This window comes from Acanthochromis polyacanthus, chromosome 19, assembly GCF_021347895.1.
Source record: "Acanthochromis polyacanthus isolate Apoly-LR-REF ecotype Palm Island chromosome 19, KAUST_Apoly_ChrSc, whole genome shotgun sequence".
In the NCBI taxonomy this organism is placed as follows: Eukaryota; Metazoa; Chordata; class Actinopteri; family Pomacentridae; genus Acanthochromis; species Acanthochromis polyacanthus.
In genome coordinates this window covers 1,749,679-1,775,629 of record NC_067131.1, presented here as the reverse complement: position 1 = coordinate 1,775,629, position 25,951 = coordinate 1,749,679, and the positions used below count along the sequence as shown (strand labels likewise).

At 41.4% G+C, this 25,951-nt stretch overlaps 1 protein-coding gene across 3 annotated transcripts in view; it reads left to right on the top strand.

The window, feature by feature from the left end:
- The window catches only part of rpl38 (ribosomal protein L38), a 1,167,099-nt gene that overhangs the window by 239,260 nt on the left and 901,888 nt on the right, over positions 1 to 25,951 (top strand). The window lies entirely within an intron of this gene.

The following is a 25,951-nucleotide window of genomic DNA, read 5'->3' as shown; positions in this document are numbered from 1 at the left end:
GCAGTGGCCTCTCTCTATTGGTTATGTCAAGCAATGTCCCGCCCACATTGCTATCTGATTGGCCACACGTCACAAATAATGGCCAATCAACCCTGAAGGGTAAATATCAAGAAGATCTCTTTTACATTTCACATTCATGATTGTTCCTATCCATTCAATCTGTGATTATTTCAAATAACTATTTCTGGGGAAAAAACATATGCAGTTGGGAATCATTGTGTTGTGTATGAGAAGGTTGGTTGGCTTTCTCTGGAAGAGAGGCGCAACAAGCATTTGTTTTTATATATCTTTAAGGCCCTTGTTGGAAAATGACCACCTTACATCTCAACCTTGTCAGAGTGGAATGCTGGTAACTGTACAACTTGCTCTACTGACCTGCTACTTCTTAAAGTTCCTCTAGCACGGACTAAACTTGACAAAACAGCTTTTTCTTTTGATGCTCCAAGCTCATGGAACATTCTCCAACAGTCTGTAAAAATTTATATTCTTCCTCCTCTTTCACAGTTCAGAACTTTGATTTCTAATTATTGTGTTTCTGATTGCAACTGTTTTACCTGATTTTATTTTGTTTTTATTTATTTTATTTCTTTCAACTATTTATTTTATCTTATTTTATTTACCAGCGATTATTTGGTACTTGTTTTTATTGTGCTTGTAATCTCGAAGGCATTGGAAATGAGGGAAACCTCAATGCCCCTTCGAGACTAAATGAATGAATGAATGAATGAATGAATTTATAGGGTGCTTTGTTGTTTTAAAAGAAATCCCATTCACTTTCGTGCATCCGGTAGAAAAACAAGGATTCCAGCACACGAAAAAAATAAAATAAAAGGGTCCCTTTAATTGAAAGCAGCTTGTGCTAAATGCTAAATGCCTTCAGGTGCTGCTTGTTTGGAGCCTTTTGCGTAAATAAAAAAAACTCCGCCAAACTCGCTTTTTGCACCAAATGCAGCATCTTTTAATCCACCCAGTCTTGCAATAAGTCAGTTCCGCCACTTTTTAAGGACTTTTTTGAAGGAATAATGAGGATTTTGACGCGTTTCGTGGCCGCTGCTGTTCGGATCCAGATGACCAGCTGAGCTTCGGGCCTCACAGGTGCGCTGTTTGGAGATGCTGCAGCTTCGGAACAAAAACACTGAAAGATGAAAGTGCTTTACATCTTCGAGGTAGGAGTAGTTTGTGTGAACGTGCATGTCGTGCTCTGCTGGTATTTGTTTTTTAACAGTGAGTTTGCTGCTGCTGGTCGCTGTTTTAATGTCACCCAAACATTTCCCTGATGTTTGACTGTATTAGTGGCTGATGGTGATTCTGGGACATCCTCCCTCCTCTGGCTGCTGCTGTGGTTTTCTGGCTTCTTATATCGCTCTGTAAATCATGCTGCTGCTGTTGGATCTGCGTGTTAAGTTGCCAACATGATCATGCTAACGCTCCCTGCTCATCAGTAGTAATGTAAAGTCTGAGGGGAGACTCGGTTTGTTTCATGGATGCTGGAGAGCTGCAGGGACATTTTCAACTCAGCTGCAAATAATTTCTTGTTCTTGGTGTAGATGAGCTGCTGGCCTTCAGTTCTGGGCTTTGAGCTGCTGCTGCACTAAATCTACACCTGAAACTTTCAGGTGTTGTTGGTGGAAAAGCAGAATTTTGGGGAAAAAAATAACTTAGACATTGCTATATGGTGTTTAGCTGCAATATCTAATGTAACATGAAAACAAACAGCCATTTTCACCAGATGACTTGAATAATTTTCTGCATTGAAAATGACCAAAACCATACAGTTTTGAACATCTTTTTGTTTGATGTAACACAAGAAATGGGATCAGAAATATACTTTTTCTTTTTTTGCTTTACACTCGTCAGTTTTTTGTTGACCTAAATGGTCAAACAATGTAGTTGTGTTGCCTCCTGTGATGGTGGCAACATTTATAAGACACTCCCAGTACTTGTTTTAGTCAACATCATGCGTTCTGTAGCTAAATATTTCCATACAGCTTGCATTGCACTTCTTTTTGCAACCAAACCTCCTTCTCAGCGTTTCTCTCCTGTTCTTTGCTCATTTTGCTGCACATGTGAAAAATCTCTGAAAAATGCATCCAAGACCTGCTAAACTGGTATCAAATGTGTTCTATCTGACCCACTTCTCTTGTAGATCAGTCATGGAAATTTGGGAACCGTGTGAGTTTTGTTTTTGCAGCAAGAAGTCGTCGTAGCGTGCTGTGTTTGAGTTCATTTACTTCACATTCCTGCAGTACGACTGTTGCACATGTGCAGATAGCAACTTGGTTATCAGCGCTACATTTGCCTGTTTTAGTCTCTAAATTTTAGTGGTTTTCTGAAAACTATCTGCTGCACTATTCGTCTATCTTTCACTGGTAGATTGCTGGTTAAGAATCATCTGTCATCATCTTGGTGCATTAGATTGTTCCAGCTTTGTGAACCACATGCACGGTTTCAAGACGATCAGGAGGATTATAAAGTACAAAAAGCATCTAAAGCTTCCAAAATCTTCCTAATGCTGTCATCAGGACCTGGTTGTTGTGAAGTAATCTGATCGAAGTACGACTATCGGACTGGTTCAAATCTTGAAAATGGGTTGAAAGAAAACAAAAAGATCCTGAAGTCAGATTAGATCTTGTAATCCAGTCATGGTTTTGATCTGGATGAAACCTTCAGAATGAATTCTGAAAGCTTTTTTTTCAGGGTACAGGATGCCTGTGATCCATATCAGTGAGTATTATTCTGATCCCAGGGTAGATTTCAGGAGCAAAATGTAATAAAACTTCTAAATGGATCAAATGATACCAAATTTGTTTCATGTAGTGTGTGTATATTGACAGTTGTTTATATTTTTCAGTCGATTTATTTAACTGTTTCAGTGATAAAGTGGATAACGGGGACATTAAACAGTAGAAAACTGTATCTGGATCAGATTGGTTCAATTCAACAAAAGTAAAACAATAAAATAAAATGGATTACTTGATCATATATCGTGGACTTGTAAAATTCAACAGACACGGACAAACTACAACAAAAAAAGAGCCAGAGTTAATGTTTAAAGATAATTCTACGATGATTTGACACTAACTGTTTATTGTACATTTTTATACTCTGGTTCCATGTTCCTGCTTCATTCTACTTGTTTGTCACTCATTAAGTGGCTTTATTTAAATATGCCTACATTGTCGACTCCCAGTTATAAACTCTGGGATGGATCTTAACGCTCCACATTTCCTGCTTAAAATATCTGACCAAAGCTCTGTAGAGTCACACAGTTTTAATTCAGCTACTGCCTGCCTTTTTTATTTTATATTAGAAATGTTTCTGTCAGTTTGTGTAATTTTTCTGATCCCGGATCGTAAAAAATGGAATTTTCATATCTGGATAACTTTTTTTAAACAGGTTCTGCTTGTAATTCAGTTTTGTTGCAGAGTTTGCTCAGTGGCTACGAGAATACAAGTTTCATGCTTTATATTTTCTATGCATGTAATAATGTTGGCTGTCCACGTATAACTGAGGATTACTTATATCTCAGTCTTCCTCATCACTTAAGCAAAGGTTCTCATTAGTTTTTGTGCTTCAGCATCCATAATTAGTGTTTAACTGTTAGTTATAAAGTTTCCTTTTGAAACCTTTTGTTTTAAAATGTGAAGTACAGGGTGGAAAGTGTCTGAGTAATTAGCTTTAGAATTGTTCTTGTCTGAAGAAACCTCACTGGTTGAAATGCTGTCAGTGGAGGTTCCTAGTGGGACTTTTTCTGTGTCTCTGCTGTCACATAAAGTAAAAAAAATGCCCCATAAATCTTTAAAACGACCATAATTTCAGTGGTTAATATGTGCAGTTGTGCATTTGTGGCTGTGTGCTTCTGTTTGCTGCTTTTGGTTGAAAAGTATGTTTGAACCGTTTGCCACTTCAGTGTTTACACGTCTTCTGAAGCGTGTAGAAACTGAATGCCGTGGTCCTGGCTCTCTGGGATGTTTGCAACAAGAAAAATGTCCGGGCTAATTTTTGGTCTTTCTGTTTCCTGCCCAGCTTGGCGCTGTGCTGGTGGAGGTGGGGGGTCTGTGTGGTTTCAGGTGACCCAGAGCTGTGTGGGAGGTTTGGCTGCTGGTGGCGGTGGGTCTGCCATGCTTATCGGAAATGCCCTCTCCCGTTCCCCACACCCTGCTGCCCGTAAAAGCAGCCAGTGTTTCCTCGTGGCTCATAATGAGATACACCTCCAGGGCTGTTTATTTACAAGGCTGTGAAACACCTCCGTGTATTAACAGGCCTCTCATTCACAGTATCAGAGCTGATGTATTTACTGTCACACCGACGGGAATGTTGACATCCGTAGCAAATTTGCGGGGTAAATTTTTATGGTTCCGTTTGGATTTTGGCAGTTCATTAGCTGCAGCATATTCCAACAGGTAAAAGCCACACCGAGCTTTGTCATGCTATGATGCAGTGCAGGTTTGTGTTGTTTTTGGTCGTATGTTTGATTGCATATTTGCTCAGTGAACATCAAGGTATAGCTTGTGGCTTTACAGTTCTACAGTTTCATTTATCAGACGCTTTTGTCCAAAGCAACGTACAACACAAGCAAGAATTCAGACATAAGGAAAAACCTGTAGTAAGTGCAAAAAGTGCTTCAAGTGCGATTGGTCAAAGGTGTTGCCATCAAGTTGCAGAAGAATTGCCAACCCCCCCCCTTTTTTATTTTATTTTTTATACTTTGTCAGCGCTAAATAAGTGCTGGGTTTTGGACCACCTGACTTATTCTACCCCTGAGGTGGAGTCGGATTAAGTGCCTAGGTGTTATAGACAGCGCTCGATTTAGACGGTCGCCAGGTCACCGTGAGCGCCGGGAATCATGGCAGGTTGATGACATCATACAAAGTGGCTGCCTCCATGAAGAAAACATGATAGGAGGTTCAGCTCGATTTAGACGGTCGCCATTTGCGACTAAAAACATTGCAACTGGTGACCGTCTAAATCGAGCACTGATAGAGACAAATGCAGTATTTATTATTTGTCGTCTTTGCTGCAGTTGGGATGTGATTTTTTTTTTTTTTTTTTTTTTTTTTTTTTTTTTTTTTAAGAGCATGTTGGCACCCAGTTTTGTACAAAAGTTCCTGTTCATGGGGCGGCATAGCTCCAGTGTGTGAATGGGTGAATGTGATGTATCATGTGAAGCGCTTTGGATAAAAGCGCTGTATAAATACAATCATTTACCATTTACCAGTGGGTAGAGTGGCCGTCTTGCAACCGAAGGGTTGCTGGTTCGATCCTCAGCCCGTCGTGCTCATGTCGAGGTGTCCCTGAGCAAGACACCTAACCCCTAACTGCTCCTGGTGGGTTGTGGTTAGCGTTAGCGCCTTGCATGACAGCTTCTGCTATCAGTGTGTGAATGTGACGTATCATGTAAAGCGTTTTGGGTACCTTGCAGGTATAGTAACTCGCTATACAAATACAGACCATTTACCATGTTTTGTAGTTAGAAACTGCTTGAAATGTACTGATGTTTAAATTTGCAGTGATGAGTAATTCCAGCTTGTTCCCACCACTTAAACGCATCATTGCCAGATAAAACGTTTAATTTACTAAATCTGATGAACTTTTTAAGCTGCAAACGTTATTCTGATAACTTGTGTTGATGTATTGATTTAATATTGTGTGTAATTTATGCTCCAATTTCCTCATTAGTGGATTTAAACCTAAACTCAAGTTGTTGTGACTTAATAAAATTGGCTTACTAACTTAATTTTTCTTCCCCTTGAGTTCTCAATCCTTTAAATATACCTACCTATACTGTAAAGAACTTCAGTGTATCTATTTCCAATTATTTATTAAATGTATTAATTAAACTGAATTAATAGCTTTTAAGTTCAAAGCATTATTTGGATTGTTTGGTTTGAGATAATAATGTTGCTTTAACTTAATATTGCGTATGATTGCAACTCAAATTTCTGAGTTAGTTGATTTTATAGTAAATTCATGTTGAGGTAATTTGATGAAATTAGTTTCATAAAAGTTTTTCTTCACAATGACTTAAGATTTCAAGTCATTTTCCTGATCTACAAAACACTGGAGCGACTTATTTTTCTTAAATTTACCAACCTTTCAGTAATTAAGTACATTCACTTAAAAAAAAATCTTTTTATATAACATGGAAGAGTTCATTGGAACAGTTAAATTTTTAATGAAATAAAAATCAGTTAGTTGGTTGAACATAATTTCATTGTAAAGTTGTCTTAATTGAAAAAAGATTGATCCAAACTTTTATTCTTTTGTTGTTAAACCCAAACACTATATTTGAGGATTATTGCACAATGACTTGATAGTCTTTTGAGCTGAGCATGATCATTTTTATTAATAATTATTGGCGTCATTTACCATTCTGACAGAATCGTCATATTTCCGCTGCTGTTTTCAGTGTTTTCCTCTGCTTCAGTTGATGGAACCACAACTTTATCTCGAGGCGGTTTTAATTTTCACCCAACTACGTTTTAATGTTGTGATTAATGTCATGGGTTTAGTTGCAAAGCCAAACATCAAATCATTTCTGGGGACACATTTTGGTTTTCAGCCAAATTCAAACGGATTCCAAAAACTTGTTGGATTTGGAGCAAAAAGTTGGCAGTCAAAGGTGCAAATATAAAAGTTATGGAGGTGTGACACAAACAGAAAAAGATACTTTGTTAATGAACATTAATCAACAGGTAAAATTTCATTATCATGACAGCCAATTTAAAGCACTATCCTTATTTTAAATTATTTATTTCCTCTTACTTAAAGTAGTGGCTGCTTGGACTGATCCAGATTTTTCAGGTTAAAATTAGCTCTGAATCATTGTTTTTTTTCTTTGTGCTCTCAGGGGTATACATGCCCTAAATCTGACTGACATCCTGCTGCTTGTTTGCGTCTTCCTGTTGCCTAAACAAAGGACCCCTGCTGCAATGCACAACTTCACATTTTGGCTCATTTCAAACAAATTGATCAAGTTAATAACTTAAATTATATTTGCAAAGTGACCCAAAATGCAGCAGCTTTAATTCACCTCAGTGTGGCAGAAAATGGATGGAAGGAAACATTTTTTTTTTTTTAAATGCAATTAAATTAAACCTTCCTTTCCCCCAATTTGTATTTGCTGAACAAACCAAAACAGGCCTCGCTTTCCAACCCCCGAGGAAGACGTGGGCTGTAATGAGTGGAACATGGCAGAAATCCCCACAGGATGCTGCCTGCTGTGATGTAGTGGCAAATAAAAAGGTGGGTAAACTATGTCTTTCCTGTCAATCACAGACCCCATCCTGAGGGAATAAAAGCACACAGTAAAAACGGTGCGTGAGGGGTATTTCCACGTTACTGAAACCCAAATATCTTCATCATGACCTGAATTGGTTTGATGATAATGAGGTTAAAATGCTACATAAAGACACACCTGAAGGCTAAAAACATGCAGACAGGGAGAAAGGATGAAGTCAATGACAAAGTCCAAACAAGGACACAGATGCAGCCGCTTGGAAATATCGACTAATGCTGGCGAGCCACTTGGCCTCGATGGAAAACTGTATCGCACAAAGTAAACATCACTGCGATAATATAATACAGAGCAAACACAGCTATCGAAGCAAAGCGGCATGTGGTTTTTTTTTTTTTTTTTTTTTTTTCTTCAAGCCTGTCCCGAAACAGGCAGCGACTTGCTCCTCATCCAGAAATCATCGTTGATATTTACAAGTCTGGAGCTGGATAATTGCTCAGCTGGAGCACTGAAAGACAAGGTTGGTGGAGGAAGACAAACAGGATGTGGTGTGAGCGATGAAAGGGGGGGGTTTGTAAAGAGCCCCCAGCCTGGCAGGTTGAAGTGGAGCATGCTCTGTTGGCTCTTGTGCACAAAACACCAGCCACCTGTATTAACTGACGACGAACGTGATTAACCTGTTCGTGGGATCCGACAGACGCAGATAGAGGAATGATAGATTTCTGGGCTGGCAGCCAAAGCGAGCCATCTTGAAGGAAATGGTTTGTGTAATTAACGGAGAGGCCGAGCAGAGTGATGGGGGGGCGGGGGGTAATTCTGGCTTTTGCAGATGATGTCTTATTGTCATCGAAGGTGCCTCCCGGGGTTGTTGTGGGTACAGGCGGCGGCTGCTTTGGGATGGGAACCGACACCTGGCATCACTAGACACGCGAAACCCCTATTGACTCTTCCCATTTCACCGCCTCCTCCCTCCCTCCCCCATCCCTCGACGCTGTACCTCCCGAGCAGGTTTGCTTGTGTGGTGTGTTTGATCATATTAGCTTCAAGCTGCTGCAGAGCAATTGCACAATATCCAAACAGCCTTGTCACAATGGCTGGAAACATGGCAGAAGGGCTGCAGGGGGTGGCATTAAATATTTAGGCGTCTACCCAGCTCTCACCAAGGAGCAGCTCATGGTGGACTGCTTCACACGCAACCTTGTTCCTTGGACTTCACTGTACCTTTTGATTGGGACGCACCCCAAATTACACAAAAAATATCTAATATGTTTTATGCTGCAGTCTGCTGGGGAGGCAGCATAAAACAGAAGGATGCAAGGCATCTGAACAAACTGATTAAAAGAGCTGCTCTGTGGTTGGAATCGGATTGAACACGTTGGAGGATGAGGTGGAGAGACGGGACACTGAGCAAGATGGAGGCCATTCTGACAAACATGGATCATCCACTTCACATCTGCCTCAATGACCAACGAAACATCAATGGACGGCTCCTATCCCTGCGCTGCAAGACCGAAACATTTAGGAAATCTTTCTTGCCATCAGCAGTCAGGCTATTCAATTCAAAATTAAACAGATAAGAACCCTGACAACTGAATTTCCCTTTGGGGATGAATAAAGTGATTCTGATTCTAATAACACGTTATCTTGATTTTAGTTGTGGATAACAGTATTTTTTGCCCAGTTTTAGAGCCAATTTGTCTTTAACTTCCCTGAAACAGTCCAGTTAAAAGTCTTCTTGGGTACTTGTGACCCAAACCAAAAAATGGGTTGAGCCAGGTCGAGATTTATTTTGCTGCAGATCTGAGGTTTATGTGACTATATGCAGTTTTCTTTATGAGCAAGGTAGCGCAAACGTTTAGCTTTTAGTTTCCATTCCGGTGCAGCTAGCTCTTTTCTGTTCTTCAGATTGCAACCGCTTTGACCGTGAGCAGGCCAAGACGGTGACAAATAGTGTTTACCGAACACCCAACTTCATTTCCTTGAGCATATAGGAAATGGAACAATAGAAGGGTTGTTTTATTAGCTTTAATGGTTTAATTACGTTGTTGTTGGTGATGCTGGACTCTAAGGTCGTCTATAGGGCTGAAAAAATGGCGCCAATTAGTCGTCTTCTCCAAGTTTACCCAATCAAATACCTTCAAGATGCATAGTAGAATACGCAGTGAAATGCGTTGTGCATTTCATTGCATATTATACTATGTATCATTGTATTTGTGATAAATAAAGGCCTTGAATCTTGAAGGTACTTTCAACTGGGTAAACTCGGAGAAGACTGCTAATTGGTGCCATTTTTTTCGGTCCTCTGGATGACCTCATTGAAGGGTAGTCATTAGTAGTCGTCTTCAAGTTTACCCAATTGAAAGTACCTAACCTGGAGTAGGTAATTTTTATTCCCTGAAAAGACTCTCTAAAAGAGGCTCTATAGGAACAATTCTTGTCGTCAGAACTTGGGCAAAAGATCTTTCCTTAAAGGTCTTGGAGGATCCTGCAGTAGAAAACATCTACAATACCCAAGTAGACCTTGATGTAGCTCCACAATTCCCACATGAGTAGGGCTGAGTACCGAACTTCGGTTCTTTAATGGCACCGACCGAAATGTTTCGATAGTAATGAGTATCGAAATAAGCCTCGTCTTTCGGTTCCATGTTCCGGTACTTATCACGTGATTATGATAAAGCAAACCTGTGACTGGCTGTAACATTACACGTGATTGCGGCAAGCTGGAAAAAAGCATGCTGCCCATTCACAGACAGGTTTCACGTTAGGTACATTGACTTTACTGCAGTTGTGTAGCATGTCGTCGAAGTGGGAAAAGATGCCTCTGAGGTCTAAAATGTGGCTCTACTTTTGTGAAATGGACGCTGTAACAGGAGAACCTGTTTGCGGCTCTGCTCAGCACAATAACCACGGCAGTTCGGCCAATGCAAACAAAGTCTTTTATTCACCACACCGTCTCAATGTAAATAAAACAGTCTCTCTTCCTTGCCCGGCACTACACCGGACCTTGTCCGGTAAACAGTCTCAACGTCTGCCGGCTCTCCGCCGGTTCTCCTCCGGTAAACAGTCTCGGCGTCAGCCGGCTCTCCACAGGATCTCGTTCGATAAGCTGCCCGCTCCACCGGACCTCGTCCTGTCCGCTGTCCTCCGCTCGTCCGTTTCCCCCGTCCTCTCTGTCCGTCTGTCTTTTGTCCTCTGCTTCAGTCTGTTACTGCCGAGAGAATCAGGTGAGTCTAATTGGTGCCAGCTGCGCTAATTAACCTGACGCTGCTTCCACACACTCTCCTCCACACCTCTCCCCGCTGCAGCTGAGCTCTCCCACGCCCATCGCCACAGACGTCAATAGTGCGCGGTGCAGTATATGCCAAAGCGGGTGGTAAACTCCATCTAAGGCTAAATACCGGCACGAGACCGATAGTCGACAAGTACCTGAAGGGAAAGTTGACAAGAACTTTGAAGAGAGAGTTCAAGAGGGCGTGAAACCGTTAAGAGGTAAACGGGTGGGGTCCGCGCAGTCCACCCGGGGTATTCAACTCGGCGGGTCAGGGGCGGCCGCTCGGTGCGGGAGGATCCCCTTGCGGGACCTCTCGCCGGGTGCGGGCCGTCCCCCGCCAGGCGCATTTCCTCTGTGGCGGTGTGCCGCGACCGGCTCCGGGTCGGCCAGGAAGGGTCCGGGGGCGAAGGTGGCTCAGTATGTACTGAACTGTACATTGCTTGCAAATGTTCTTTTGCACTGGAAATCACTGGAAAATTAAACTCAAGATGTGAAAAGTAATGTGGAATACAATTTTCATTCTGTTAGAGTATATATTGTAAAACTGGTATCGAAAAAAGTATCGTTTAGGAACCGGTATCGAAGTGAAGGTATCGGAATTGGTACCGGTATCGAAACTTTTAGATTGATACCCAGCCCTACACATGAGAAATGATGTTTTTCAAGTGTTGGTGTTATCTTCCCATTATATGGCTCTGGTTTAATTATCCACTGGTTCCTTTTTATCAGGTTCCACACCTCTTGTTGTGGTTCTCCTGAGCAATTTTCTCTGTAGGTTGTTGACGTTGTCCTCTGTGACCTGTCTCTGAAATGACGTTAAATCAATTGGATGCAGCTTTTTAAATCCAGGATGAAAAGAAAATTCTTATTGTTGTGGTTTTTGCAACAGAAACCCAAACAGAGACGACCCAGTTAGTGTTGTGATCTGGCTCTTTGACATGAAACCTGAACCTGGACCCATGTGCTGTTCACTGTGGTGGACTAATCGGGATGTTTTTGCGCTTTAAATTATGCGTGTATTCTTCTCTTCCTAAGTTTTGGCTTCCTGGTCATAACTATGCGAGATGTTGGACAGAATAAATCAATATTGGCTTTTTATAGTAGACATTATATTGGGTCAGACACAAGAATAAATGACATCCAGCAAAAAATAGAAGCAGCGTACAGTAAATTTAGACCTGCATATATCGGCGTGTCAGTGGAATTAGGTGGGAAAGGAAGATAAAGAAAAAGCCTGCACGCATCTGAAGAGGCAGTGTCGTCTCAGTGGAATTCCCCACCGCCTTCAAAACCGCAGCAGACATCAAAAAGTGACCTGAAAAACAGATTCCAGGCAGATTTCACAGGAATTTGTGTGTTTTTAATATTTTTCCCTGCAGCTTCAATGCAGATTTCGATCACAATGCGACATTGGGTTAACTCTCTGCAGCCAGGTTTCAGGTGGATGTGAAGTCTGCTGCATGCCACATATAATCCCTTTATCTGGAGCCTCATTGGATCATGCTTCCCTCACCCACTTCTCCTCCCTCCGTTCTCCCCCGTCCACTGTTTCCCTGTCAGACAGATGTCAGACGTGCTGCGACAGGCTCGGCCCTGAGATGTTGCGGCGGGGAGGAAACACAGGGATCAAGAGGGAGTCTATCTTATCACCGCAGGTATAAAAGGAGATTAGCCACTGCTCCTGAGGAGGGTTACGACCGCTTTAAACAAACCTGGTTGCAGCTCAGTCCGAGTTCGCTTTCCTCAGATCACACCTCACTTTTGCTGCTTTTATCCGAGCCAGGATCAGGTTTTGGCTTGCCCTCTCTTACACCTCCTTTTCCAGCGTCTTTTCATATAAAAACAAAGAATCTGTTCACAGGAAACTCCAGGATCGTGTCGTACATTGAAGATTAAGATGCTGATTTGGAAGCTTTGGAGAACAGACTGCTTCTGTGTTACATCAGCTCTTTTTCTCCCCCCCTCTGCGTCTCATTTACGCAGATTCATCGTCGCTTGACGCCATTCCATGACAACACATCTGACAGGAATGTCATGTGCTACATGAGTGTAAAACCCTCCCTTCTGGACGCATGAAGCCCCGCTGGCTCCATAGATGCATCTGTATTACGTGGAAGCTGCAGGTTCCTCACACACATGTCCCCCTCAACACGGCCAAGAAAGAAGGTTGTCGTTGTTTTCTTTATTAATTAAAGAAACGTACGGTAGAGCATGAGGCAGGTAAGTTCCACTGATTAAAGAGAACGGATAAAATAAAGGTGTCTGACAGATGTTGATACACCTGTGAGAGCTGCCACCAGTGATCCGTGCTGCTGGTTTTTAACGCTGCCTGGGTTTTCTATTCAGGTCCATTCTGAATAAAGCAGCGCCTTTCTCATGATTTATTCGCCTTTAAAGCATTTTATAGCAGCTACCTCGTCTGTCTCGGCTCTACTGTGCTACTCGACTCTATAAGGAACGTTGCCTTTATAGAAGGTTTACACATGATGCTGCATTTACAGCAGCTTTCTGTATCCAAACAATGTGGTGATAAAACGCCCTCGCACGTAAAGGGACATGTTTCTGTGCATAAACTTGGTGGGAAGCTAATGATTATGAAAGCAATGAGAGAATCCATGTTCTAACTTGTAGATCTCAGTTTTATATTTTGTATTAAAATACGACCTTTTCACCACATATTTGTAGTTTTTACTCCATTTTTTTTGGGTTACTTTGGTACCAAGTGAAGCACTGAAGTCTAAAATGAAGCAGAAAACTAAAATAATTTAATGAAAAAAGGTCAATTTTTGCACAAAAGTCACTAAAAGTCAACGTTTCGATTTCAGTGACCTTTCTTAAGATTATTTGTCTCGATTTCTGTGTGTTTTAAATCCATACACCACAAAGTGGACCAGTCAAGTGCTGCTTTTTACTCCTTTCGTTTCTAATAAATTACTTAGAATTTTCTCAAATGCCTCAAATAGCGTGCTTTGGAGAAAACTGAAAATTTGCAGGTAGAAACTTCAGCATTCTTGCTCTTTCCATGCTATATATATATATATATATATATATATATATGTGTGTGTGTGTATAAATACAATAACAGACATATTCTATCATTTGAGAGTGCAATTGGTGCAAAAAACTCATTCAATTAGGGGTAAAAGTATTAATTATAGTAATTCCATCTCCTTTTGCTAGAGTCACGGATCCTGAACTTCTTCAGATATTTCAAAATGCTGCAGTTTGCTAATAAATATATATTGCAGGGACCGCATTCCTCCAGCGTTAATCCCTCTCTGGTGTTGAATTAGCTGTTAGCTTTAAGTGGCAAAGCTCCAGAATAAACTGTAGCTTTGTTGTATTATTAAGTGACTGTAGCTGCAACAGTTAGCAGATAATACAGTTGACTTTTGTCTTTGTGTTACTGGTTGGCCACATTAGAATCTCATAATCCGGGACGGTATTTGTACCACAGCATGTTTTCTATGTGTCCCTGGCCTGTCAGGGATGTAAACATGTCCCTGTTTGCATGCTTTGGCTTGCTGCATGTCACCTCATCCCTCTGAATCACCGTAGCTGCTGATAAAAACACCACGGGGTTCACGTGGGTTTGATAACACCGATTCATTAACTAACAGAAAAAGGCCGTGTTGGGTGGGAAGCAGTGATGAAATGTCACAATGCGTTACGATGCCATTAATTCTGTCATGGATTCTCATGCCCTCGCCCATGTTAGCACGCTGATTAATCGTGTATTTACCGAAAAATCTGAAATCTGTGCAATATTTTTAACAAGATAAGAAGAAAAATATCTAAAGCGATGATCTGTTTACAACTGTGGTCTGTTTTTGTTTGCATGAACACATAACTTGTGAGTGCCACTTCCAATGAGCTGATGGACACTTGATGATGGACAGCATGGGAGGGTGTGACGGAGCAGGAGGCAGCACTGTGTGTGTTTTGATTACTGCACCACCCCCCCGCTGAGACGCTTAAATGTGGTCAGACACACGCCGACTGATGGCCATCAATAATGCACATGGCGGGAGGATGCAGCAGCCCACGTTATCATCAGGGACAATTGGTGTGTCCCTGCTGGAAGCCTCCATCTCCACAGACGGATGGCTTCAATTTCCTATCTGATGAGGGAGAAAAGTAAGAAGAAAATAAAAGCCCTCCACCGCCACACTTGCCCCAAGTCTGAGTGAGTATCATCATCCTGTCTAATACATGATTATTAACATTAGGTGGAAAAATGGGGCTTTATAATGGTTAAAGCCTCCGCTGACAGATGAGGCAATACCTCACGGTTTATCAGCGGGGTCTCGGCCCAGCTGTTGGCACGGTAATGTGTGGGAGAGAAGGATGCTGTGTGTTTGAGAGGGAGAGTGGGAGGCAAGGAGAGAGTTAGGGAAGCGGGGTGTCAATTTCTTGGTGTTTGGAGCAAAGAAAATCTAAAAAGATGCTTTATCTGAGCGCATCCCTTCATATTTTGTGACTTTTCTATGCGACGGTTGTCACTCTGTCATCAGGAAGTTTATCTGGTGTCAGAAGATGAGGAGTTTTGGAAGTCAGAGGGAGAATGTCTGGGAATCTTGGCTGATTTCTTCTCAAAGATGTTTTTCTCTCCTTTGACAAAGCTGGCTGTGGTTAGCATGTTGGGCGCATCAAAGAAAAGAGGGAAATGTGGGCACGGCTGTGAATGTGTGCGCAGCAGCGTTTCCACATGTGGCCGCGCTGGCATCGCCGCAACCTCTGCCTCGGGGCGAGCAGGGCTGCATTTCATCTTTGTTTAGGTGATGTCACATTCAGACTTGAATGGCGACGCTTCCAGTGGCGCAGAGTCGCCGGTCTGGAAACCATCGGCCTGCCACTTCCTGCTGCTGGTGCATGACCACCGGCCCACTCGCAGCCCTAATCAGGCCCTGATGAGAGCGCCGCGGCGTTCCTACACGGCTGAGAGGCCGTTTGAGGTGGTTTGCTGGTGATGGAGGTGGTGGAAACTCCTCAGCCAGCGTGTCTTGCTAGTGCATGAAATCGGGGCCTCATTTGGGGTTTTCCTGTGGACGAATCAGCGGCGATGTGGTGGGATGGTCAACGAGAGAAGAATGGCAACACGAGGCAATTTCTCCTGCATATATTCCCCCACTTCCTTTAAAGACTATTACATAAATTGCCTGCATCACCGCCGCGTTTGAACGTCACTTATAGTTTTAAGGTCAGTACATTAGTGTAATAAATTTATTCATAGCCGTCTCCAGGCTCCGGGGAGCTGCTGGGCATCGTCTTTAATAAGAGGCTGACATCTGTCTGCTGAGATTGCCCACTGAGCGTCATCTTCCACAAATGGGGGCCACGGACCCTGTTTGTCATTGTTTCTGCAGAACACACACGCACACACTCTCAGTCAGGGTGTAATATTTGGCTGCATGCCATCAATGCACCATGAACACGGGAATGAAATGAACACATTATCTCAAGTCATTGAGCAGCCTCCCACCCTCACCCATCCATACCTGTATTTAGTCCACTGCTGCTTCTTCTGCAGCATTGAATGCATTTTTTTGCTCCATCGGACTCGCATGTAACTCGCCATCAACAAGAAATTTAAAACGTGCTATCGCTTCATTACATGCTAGTTTTTTTTTTTTCGTCTTCCCCCCACCATCCTCCGTCTTTCCGTGGCCGTTATAATTGCACTGACACTGGAGGCAGTGTTTCTCCGTGTGAAGTGTGCAGATAAAAGCCATTCTTTCCTCCCTCCCCATTAGCTACCACCCCGATCAAACGAACAGAGTCACCGATAGTTCAGCAGACTAAATTTACCGCACTCCAGTTTTGAAGCCCGGTTCAAACGTTCATTTATTTTTTATTTTTCCGTCTTCAGGGCAACCGGTTCTCTACGTGTGTTCAAAGATGGAGGAGGAAAAAAAATCAAATGCGTTTGATAGTAACTGCATCACAGAGAATGGAATAGAGTCGCTGTGCCTGTGGAAGCATGAAGCCGAGGATCTGCAGCAGGAACAGACGGGAGCATTATTCAGGAATACTAGTTAGAATTTAGTGTTTTAAGATGGGTTTTCTACGTAGCTGAGGCAAAGAAAGAAGCTAGCAAACTTCTTTGCTTTTTTTTGTCGACAAACGGCACAAAAAACTCGGATCGGTTCTTTTAGCAAGTCTCTTTGGAAAACTGTCAAAATGCGTCAAAACCACGAACACGCTGCACTTCATTTGGACTTTATCCTCCATACACGTCCTGCTGCTGTAAAATACTCATTAAGGCACCAAATCTGTCTTAATCTACCTAAAAACATGTAGCTTGTAGCTCCGTTTAGGAAGAATTTATTAAAACTTGCAGTGCGTGAGTGTTTCTGGGAATCTCTAACTGTGTAATAAAGTCCTCATGTTTTTTTTTGTTTGGGTTCACTTGGTGCTAATAATTGAAGATGACAACCTGTCAGTGAGTTAAATGTGCTGATCTGTCACGTCACAGTCACACCTTTTTAGGTTTGTCTATGAAAAGATGATTAAAGCGAATTAGATCAGCTCGAAAAGGCGGCACCACATCTGAGTTTTTATAGTCTGGACTAGGAGTCAACAGAGATGTTCTCAGAGTGCTGATATTTATTCTTAATAATCAATGAGACCAACAGGTAATGTTTGGAGCCAATATATGTTTGCAGTAAAAATCTTAGTGTCAATATTCAGAAAAACCTGAACTGAAACACAAAACGTGGTTGAAATGCTTTTGTTCATGTATTTAAATAAAGCTGAAGTTGGCAGAAATCTGCAAAAGGGGAAAAATACCTGTACATTAGTAGGTGTTTTTTATGGATTACTTTGGTTAAAGCTCGTGTCCGGAGTTTCCGTTTGTTTTCAATTCATGTATCATTTTTAACAAAGCTTAAATGTGTTATTCTCGTTCGATGCTATAATATAATGTTAGTATGACGCGATATGAAAATTTATTCCTGAGCTCCGCCTTCCTCTCATAGACCCCCATGTTATTCCAAAAAGCGCCGGTCGCTGCCGACCAATCAAGTTCGAGCTTCAGCTTTGTCATGCTGTCAATCAACGGTTACGCGCACAGCAAGCAAGCCCATGCAGAGGTGGGCGAGCTACGCACTACGCAACCGCGCGCACATTTGTTTTGCTTGTGGAGGAGAGAGCATCAGGGATCAGCAACTTCCAGAAAAGTTACCAATCCCACGGCTTGTCAGGCCAAGAGACTGCAGGACGTTTTTTGGCTCGGGGTGCTCGCGTCGCTCCCCGACCACGGCCTCCATAGCCCGGCTGACGGCTTCGTTTAGATGCCCGACCTCTGGAGGAAGATGTTGGGGCGTCTGGGACATACTCTTCGTCAGAGGAGTCATGCAATTCTGAACTCTAGATAGAAATAAATAAACAATGTAACACATATACACGCGTAAATGCACTAAGTTTGATAAAACGTCATCCAGAGGGATACACGAGTGTAATCACAAGCGTGCACAAATAAAGGGGCGAAATCAGAGGGAGGGAGGGACCAACAGTGTTTTGGGAGATGCTGCGATTCAAACTCCGGACACGAGCTTTAAATTTCTTTGTTATACAGAAGAAAAAAAATGGAATAAACACGTACAACAGTTTGTTTTTTGATCCACAGGTTTTGCAAATATGAGAGGGGGAAAAAAAAGAAGTTTCTGGCTACTTGCATTTTTCATTAGTGCCCTTTGTGCTGCGTGTAAACGGGTACATGGATGAACAACATCCAATCCAGTTCAGCTGAAAAGCTCCTGAATTTTTGTCACATGATTGTTGGTTGTAGCTGAGTCTCTTAAAATCTTCATTGCACTAAGAAGCACGGATACTTTAGTTTTTTAGGAAGCTAGTTAGTAGTAATGGCAAATTCCTGCATAATAAAGTGAATCTGATGAAATTTCACAACTTTAAGCTTAATTTTTGAAAAAGTTTAATGTAATATTTAGTTCATGGGCGTTGAGAAAGTTGAAAAACATACAAAATTTTTCAGTTTTTACTGTTTCTGGTTTTCATAAATTATGTACTTTTGGTCATTTTTTTTTAAAAAACATAGCATTCCTCTCAAAAGGTTCAGAGGTTTATGAACATTTAGTGTGCATCCTGTCTATTTGAGCCAGTGTGATCTCTGCTATAGTTTGTTCGGATGCCCCATATTTTTGCCTGTAAAGAGAGCAGTAATTTTTGAATTCTAGTGATTAAAAACAATGGACTGACGATAAGAAGACCCAATAACCTGCTTTGTGCCTTATAAGGGTCCAGTTTTTTTTTCTCCCTAAACGTCTAATACCTTGTAAGGGGTGTTGCTAAACCGCCAGGAAGACACGCGTGTGCTTTTCCTAGAGGAAAACCGACCACGTGGTGTGAATGTGGAAGCCTCGGTCACATCTGTAGCAGCCTGCTTAAAGTTTAATGCGCTGTTTTAAGATCGCAGAAATAGCATAAAAATTTATACAAGACGGAATGATGTAAATAAAGAATAAAAAGTGGAAATGAGTCGTGTATGTGTACATGCTGTAAAAGTGAAAAGTCCAGTAGTGGAAGGACACCGAGGAAGATCAACCTCCATGCAGCTGAAGTCCGTGTCCTCTTTAATAAGCACCAATAAAAGCAAATAGCCAGACTGGTGATATAACCGCTTCCATTCAATTGTCCTCCAGCTGGGGCTAAAAAGGTGAAGGGTAGATGGAAAATGGTGGGTGATCTTCTTCCCCCCCCCCCCCCCCCCTTGGTTTTTATAGGTGTAGGGTGAGACTGTAACCTGCATTAAAATGAAAAAAAAAAAAAGAAGCCAATGAGCAAAGATATGTTGCTATGCATATTTTAGAGAGTGCAGAGAGTTTACAAGGGTGTAAGTGGTGAGAAGACATGCTGGAGGTGCCTTCAGAGTTTTTTTTTTCCTTACTCACAGAAGTGCTAAAAAAAGGACATTAAAAGAATTGGAAATTGGGGTTGAGAGTGTGGAGAAGAGACCCTGCAAACCCTCTCCTCCCTCCTCGCTGCCATACTCCATCCATTAGTGTGAGTGGTGCTTTTTTCCATGCTGTGGTTACCGCTCTCTTCAGGTTGACTTATCCCTCTTGAAGCATGCGAGAGGAGGAGGAGGAGGAGGAGGGCAGCAGGTGGAGAGGAAGATGGAAATGATGGACACAGAGGTGGGTGGTAATTAGAAACATTACTGTCATCGCAGGGTTATCGGTCTGTCTTTCTTTTTTTTCTTTTTTTTTTTTTTTTTTTTTTTGATGCTGACGAGTTTTCCGGAGCAAAATCTCCCCGGCAGCCAATTAAAGGCCCTTTTCTTTCCCCCGATAAGAGGGCTATTAATATTGTGGCAATGGCTGGCACTTAACCGGCGATGAATGGCTGTCGATGAGCATTGAAAGTTTATCAACTCGTCCCGGGGCTCGAGTTCTTTCTTACTGAGAAAGGGAGAATTAACTGATACCACGACGGGGCTAAGCTCCAGGCATCTTATCAGCTGATTACTCACTAAAACCATCAAGTGCATTTTTAATGGAAGTTTTAGAAAAAAGAAGAATGGAAGAGTTGATTCTTCTGCGAAGTATAAAAACAGCTCTGGGCGAACAATGTCATAAATTCTGAGAGCCGTGTTGTGGATTTTTAATCTGGTCTCTGGTTCAGATGCCTGGTTTGAGGCGCTATGAAGGATTTTCCCTTCCTCCAGGAATCACGGACAGGATTTTTTTTTTTCAACGAGCTGTCTCCTTGAAGACCTTTTCCTCTTTCTTTTTTCTGTTTTGGTCTTTGCCATGGAATAAAGGTGTGTAGGAGTGCACGTAACTCTACGAGAACTGGGTTTGTGCCAGATTCTGACAGCGTTTTGCTCACATTGTTTGACAGACGTTCTGATGATGATGACCTGAAAAGCCCTGGAGTGTTACGCAGCTCCTTTGATTGCTGACTTTTTATTAAAGTTTATCAGTTATATAACTCCAATTATTTAAGTGTAACATTCAACAGCAAAAGTTGTTTTTTTTTTTTTGTGCTTCAAGGCACAAAAGTCTGGCATAAAAACAGACTGGAGGTACATGTAGAGGCAGACAGCTTTCCAGTGTATCTGTGCTGCCACTTAAGGGGGAAAAAGTGTACGATGTGAGACCTACTTTCTGTCTTTGCTATTGTTCCTGGTTCAGGTGTGATGCTGCTTTTTGTCTGCGGTGAATCCTCAGATCAGTCCAGTGTCAGTCTTATTGTGGAGAAAAACAGAGGGAAAGTTTAACTGTGTAAATGGTGACTGTATATAGAATGGATGAACCTTCTGTGACGCTGCCATAGGTAGAAATTCAGTAGCTTTAGTTGTCACCGTCATGGCAGTCCCGTACTCCTCCTGATGCTGAGCTATCCAAAAACTAGCAAAAAGGTGGAGCTGAGGTGAACCCTGGACTGTCCTATGATGATATTTAAAGTAGCCACACCCTTTATTATGCATAACTTTAGGCCTTATTACAGTTTAAATGGTTGAATTATACGACAATCCCCCAATGGGCAATATTCATGGATGTGTAAATTAGCTACAGAGACCAAAACTGTTCTTTGTACCAAGCCATAAACTTATTTATTTCTGCTTTAAAGTTTAGCGTTCCAATAAGGGGGACTATGGAGATTTACTCGCTTTTGGTGCCAGCCTCAGGTGGCCATTTGAGGAACTGCAGTGTTTGGCATTTTTGTGCAGGCTTCAGTTTTAAACCTGCAGAGGTTGCTGCTTATAGCAAAGAAAATAGTCTGTTAGTTATTCCAAAAATAGTTCTTGCTTTGACATTCAAATGATCATGATTTTGGCTAACTACAATGAAACAATCTGTACTCCAAAAGTTTGCATGTAGAAAATGGCCTATACAGATAAAATCACTTGGTTGTAACTTCAGTAAGTCTGATATTCAGACATCTCTTGTCACTTTTTAAAAATATTTTTTGGTCAAACACCTGTCGGAGTTGCTACAATGCAGTATCTGAGTGGAGACAAGAAGCTTCTCTGTGCACAGCTGCTTTGCTAGCTTCTACTTTAGTCTGCATGTGAGGCATTTAGGGAACATCTGTAAATCAGAATCAGATGTTCAACAAGTTAATGTTTTGCCTCAAGAAAATGCACTGAATTTATGTGAAAAACAGTCTTTTTTTGATTTCCATATTAGCATGAATGCTCTCGTAAAAGTGTAAAATCAATGAATAGCTTCAATAAATAATTTCAAAATAATCAGAATATTTATCGTTGAAGTAACTTTACAGTCCTGGTTTTAGTTTAATCTGTAAAACATTTTCTTAACCTAAACCATTCTTTAACTGTACTATAATTGCAGAAATGTGTAACTTTAAAATATTTGGTGCCACATGATTAAACAAAAACATCATTCTATGTTTAATTTCTCACTATCAGTATAAGCTATAGCGCCTTCACAAAAGCAATAACTAATTAGCAAACAAACTCTGAATTCAACCCACATTTTTAGATAATACTTCAGAAAAAACATCATTTTTACTGACAGAGCTGGAATAAAATTAATCTGCATGATTTCTGGGTGAGAACAACCTTTCATCTGATGCTAAATTTACTTCTGTGGGTTTTTTTTTAAGCTTCACATCATTAAAATTCATATGTGATTAAAAATATCCTTAAATCCATCCAGCGTTGACAGAGCAAGGAGGTGAAAGGACAGAACTGCTAATTCTTGACTCAGACATGACAGGCTTGTGTTTCGGTGTCGCTCACCGGCTAAAACATGACACCGACACTCAGTTAGGATGTTGATCTCCACCGGGAACGTCTTCACTGAAAGATCCACTCAGTGTTCGGAGTCACTTTGAGCTCTCGGGGTCGACGGCTCCCCTCAGACGAACAAATGAGCCCAGATGTAGCGGTAAATACCCCATCAAGACGGAGCAGAGTGGCATGTTCCTCTCTCTCACCGTCTGGCTTTCTATTTATGCCTCTGCACGTGTGCGTTAGCCGCCGCCGTGCACACAGTCGAACATGTTTGTTGCTCATACAAAACGTGCATGTGAGTGAGAGAATGAGGCTAGCACTACCAGCTCACAAGGTGGAGAGACTTTCAGTAAAAGCGAGAGTGGCTCCTTAAAAGAAGAGAGGGGAGGCGGAAGACGGAGCTCCACTGTACATTTACGGATGAAAATTTCATGACACTAAATCTAGACAGACTTTTAGTGTCAGTCAGGATTACGGCAGCGGCCCGAACATTCATGAATTATTAAAGCCGGAGAGAGATCCCCGGGTGCTTGGACCAGGAGCAGATGAAACGAGAGAGAAGGCGAGAGGACGAATCAAGTTGGGAGTAAATAAATAAATAGATCAATACATGCAGCAGCAAATAAAGTGAGCTGGCTTCCAAGCCGGTTCGTGCCTACGTAGGGGGTCCCTGCGTGGTAAAAGCTCTGCCTGTCTGCTCGGCTTTCAGAGTAGAAGCTCAGTGTGACGAGATGTGGAACTTGTGACTGTAAATTTGAGGGGGAGGGCGACTGGGAGGAAGATGAGCATCAAATACTGGAAAAAACCTGAGAAGATCACAGCGGGGTGCCATGACAACCACCCAGTTATCTGAACAGAACAGTGTGTTAGAGGCTTATAGCGGGAAGGTGTGTGGGGGGGGTTAAATGACTGAATGTCAGAATACAGTTTTCATGGAAAGAATGAAATTGTCTGGATGACCCAGACTTTTGAACAGAATGAGCAGAAACTTAAGTCTGAAGTCAACAATATGGAGTTATTCCAGCTCAAATCTTCACATTTTAGAGCAGTTTCTACTCTGATTTGCTTAAAACGTAACTGTAGGCTGTTGAATTTTAGAGTAAAACATCCAAAACTGCCTGTCTGCTCACTTTCACTTCATATTTTTTCACACCTTAAAATTTTAAGGCTAGGTGTCTGAAGGACTATAGACAATGTGGGCATATTTTGCATTTTTGGAACTCACTTTATTGGATTTGGAGGAGACTTGTCATGTAATTTAGTCTTTTTTTCAGACTTTTATTATCACTCCTGAGATGGAGCCTCAAATTTCAATGCACGACATGCAGCCATTTTTTACTAAGCGATTGTTTCCGTAATAAATAATTATGGAATTTGTAAAGACGTGATCATAATGAACATAGTTTTTTCTTTTAAGAAAAATGTATGAAAGATGTATCTCATGGACTTCAAAAGTCCCTCAATTATATGTTGACCCAAGGTTGTTTGCATTGAATAAATGAAAAACACCTGAGCTGCCATCACCTGTTCTGTCTCATATCTAACAAGTGTTTACATTCTTGTGGTTTTCCACATGAAAATGGAAAGGCTGCTAATTTAACACTTTAGTTCTGTCTGCAACTTTTCTGAAACTTCATGGCTGACATGAGCAGTTGTTCTGGTCGTATATCTTCTGAGTGTTTTCTGCCTTTTTGTGTTTTTAAATCGTTTTTCATCTTGACATGCTCTTTGATTAAGTCACCTTTGGCTGTGGGAGATTGGTGTTTGCTTTTCCAACAGATTCTGACATTTAACTGGCTCAGCTCCTCAGCAATAAATCATCACTTAACAAAGTTGCATCATTAATTAAGGTTGTTTCTAGTTGGAAAAGTTGTGGCTTCCATTAATGCTCGGGGCCAAAGAGGAGGAAGAACGCAGTCCGGTTTGTTGACTCGGAGGTAAATTAAGAGATTGCTGATTCCAGGAACAGCTAAACAAATATTGTGGACAGCCGCTCTGCTCCCCTACTGTCCTCCGCTATGCCAGCAGCCAAGACCAGGTGAGATGACACCCCCATATCTGTCTCACTGCTGGAATGTCAAAGGGGTGCCACGCTGTTGACCCAGACGGAGCTGCCACTCAGTGTGTGTTTGTGTGCTGGGATCTTGTGGGGGTTTGGCAGAGGGACGCCAGCAGAGAGGGGACAGGTGCAGGCTCTGGCTGTGTCCACTGTCCCTGCTGGATCTGCTTCTTTCTCACACTCCGCATTCAAAGACATTCCTCTCATTCTCTCCCCACGTTCACTGCAGCTCATCTCCAGCAGGAATCGTCTGTTTTCACCGTCTCCTCTGTGTTTGTGCTGCTGGGATTCTTCTTATGCAGCAAATTAGTAGCTTGATTTTTGCAAAAGTCGTGTCCACCTATTGACCTCTACATCTTATAGATTCCTCCAAAAAAAAAAAAAAAAAAGACAAAGACGGGATGTACAGGCTTTCCTCCTGTGTTTCTAGTGTCTAATTTCATACTTGTGCATGTAATTGACTTCTAGTGACATTGTTTCTTTTGCTGATTACATTTTGGTACATTTAGCCATCATTCCATATCATAACTTTACAGAAAGGTTTACATACACTTTATTTAATTTGTTTCATTTAATTTAGTTTTGTCTACATTATTATTTTTTCAAATTATCTTTTTTTTTTTTTTTTTTGTTAGCACTTGTTTACAAGACTTCAATTTCCTCATTCACTGAATACTTTTATATGTAGCATTTGGCACTTTACCATACATTTAAAAAGAATAGTACATTTTTTTTAGTCATTGTATGTTTTTCTTATTTATTTGTGTTATGGTGGTCACTTGACTCTGTTTGCTATGATCCCCAAAAGGAAATGAAGTTTTTCTATTCTCTTACTTCTCATCTCGTTTCTTACTTTGCTTTATTTGTATCTTCTTCTTGTCTGAATTTCCCCTGTGGTGGTTCAGTAAAATCTGTCTTGTATTATGAGGAGAGAATAAAAACTCAGTATTTCAGTTCACTGAGTCTGGGGCTGCCACTTACGATTATTATCCCCTATAAAGAATTCATGAGTTATTAAAATACATACATTTTTTTAGTCCAGTCTCCCCACAATTGCAATCCTGTAAAGCTACACTGCTTTCTAAATTTCTTGTATTTGCTACTGGATTACATTTGTGACATGTTAGACATATATTTCTTATTAACATTAGCTTTTTTAAATCATGTGTTGCATTTCTTTAGTTTCAGTTGAGGCAAGATTTTTCATACTTCAAACATGTTGCAGCAGGGCCACATTTTAACCCAAATTGGGCTATTTTCCTAAACCTAAGTTGGTAATTTTGGTGCCTAAACTGAACCAAACGGTGCACGAAAACCTAAACTAACAACAAATGCAAAAAGCCCAGGAATTCTAGTATTACACAGGACATGAATGTGGATCTCCTGGATATAAATCCACTTTCTGGCTCCTCTTCTGCCTCCATATGGACTTAGTGACTCAAACTGGAAGCCTTTCCTGCTGTAGCATGGTCCTACCATGGGATTATCGTTCTAAAAATAAATGTTTTTTTTTTCTTCAGAATGCAAATGAGAATGTGGTTTCAGTGTATGTATTGAATAGGATTGCAGGTTTGTTCTGTATAATCGATAAAATGCCAGTAAAAAAGGAAGGATTTATAAATACAATTTAAAGTTGGTGACTTGAACCGGAAGTCTTTCCTA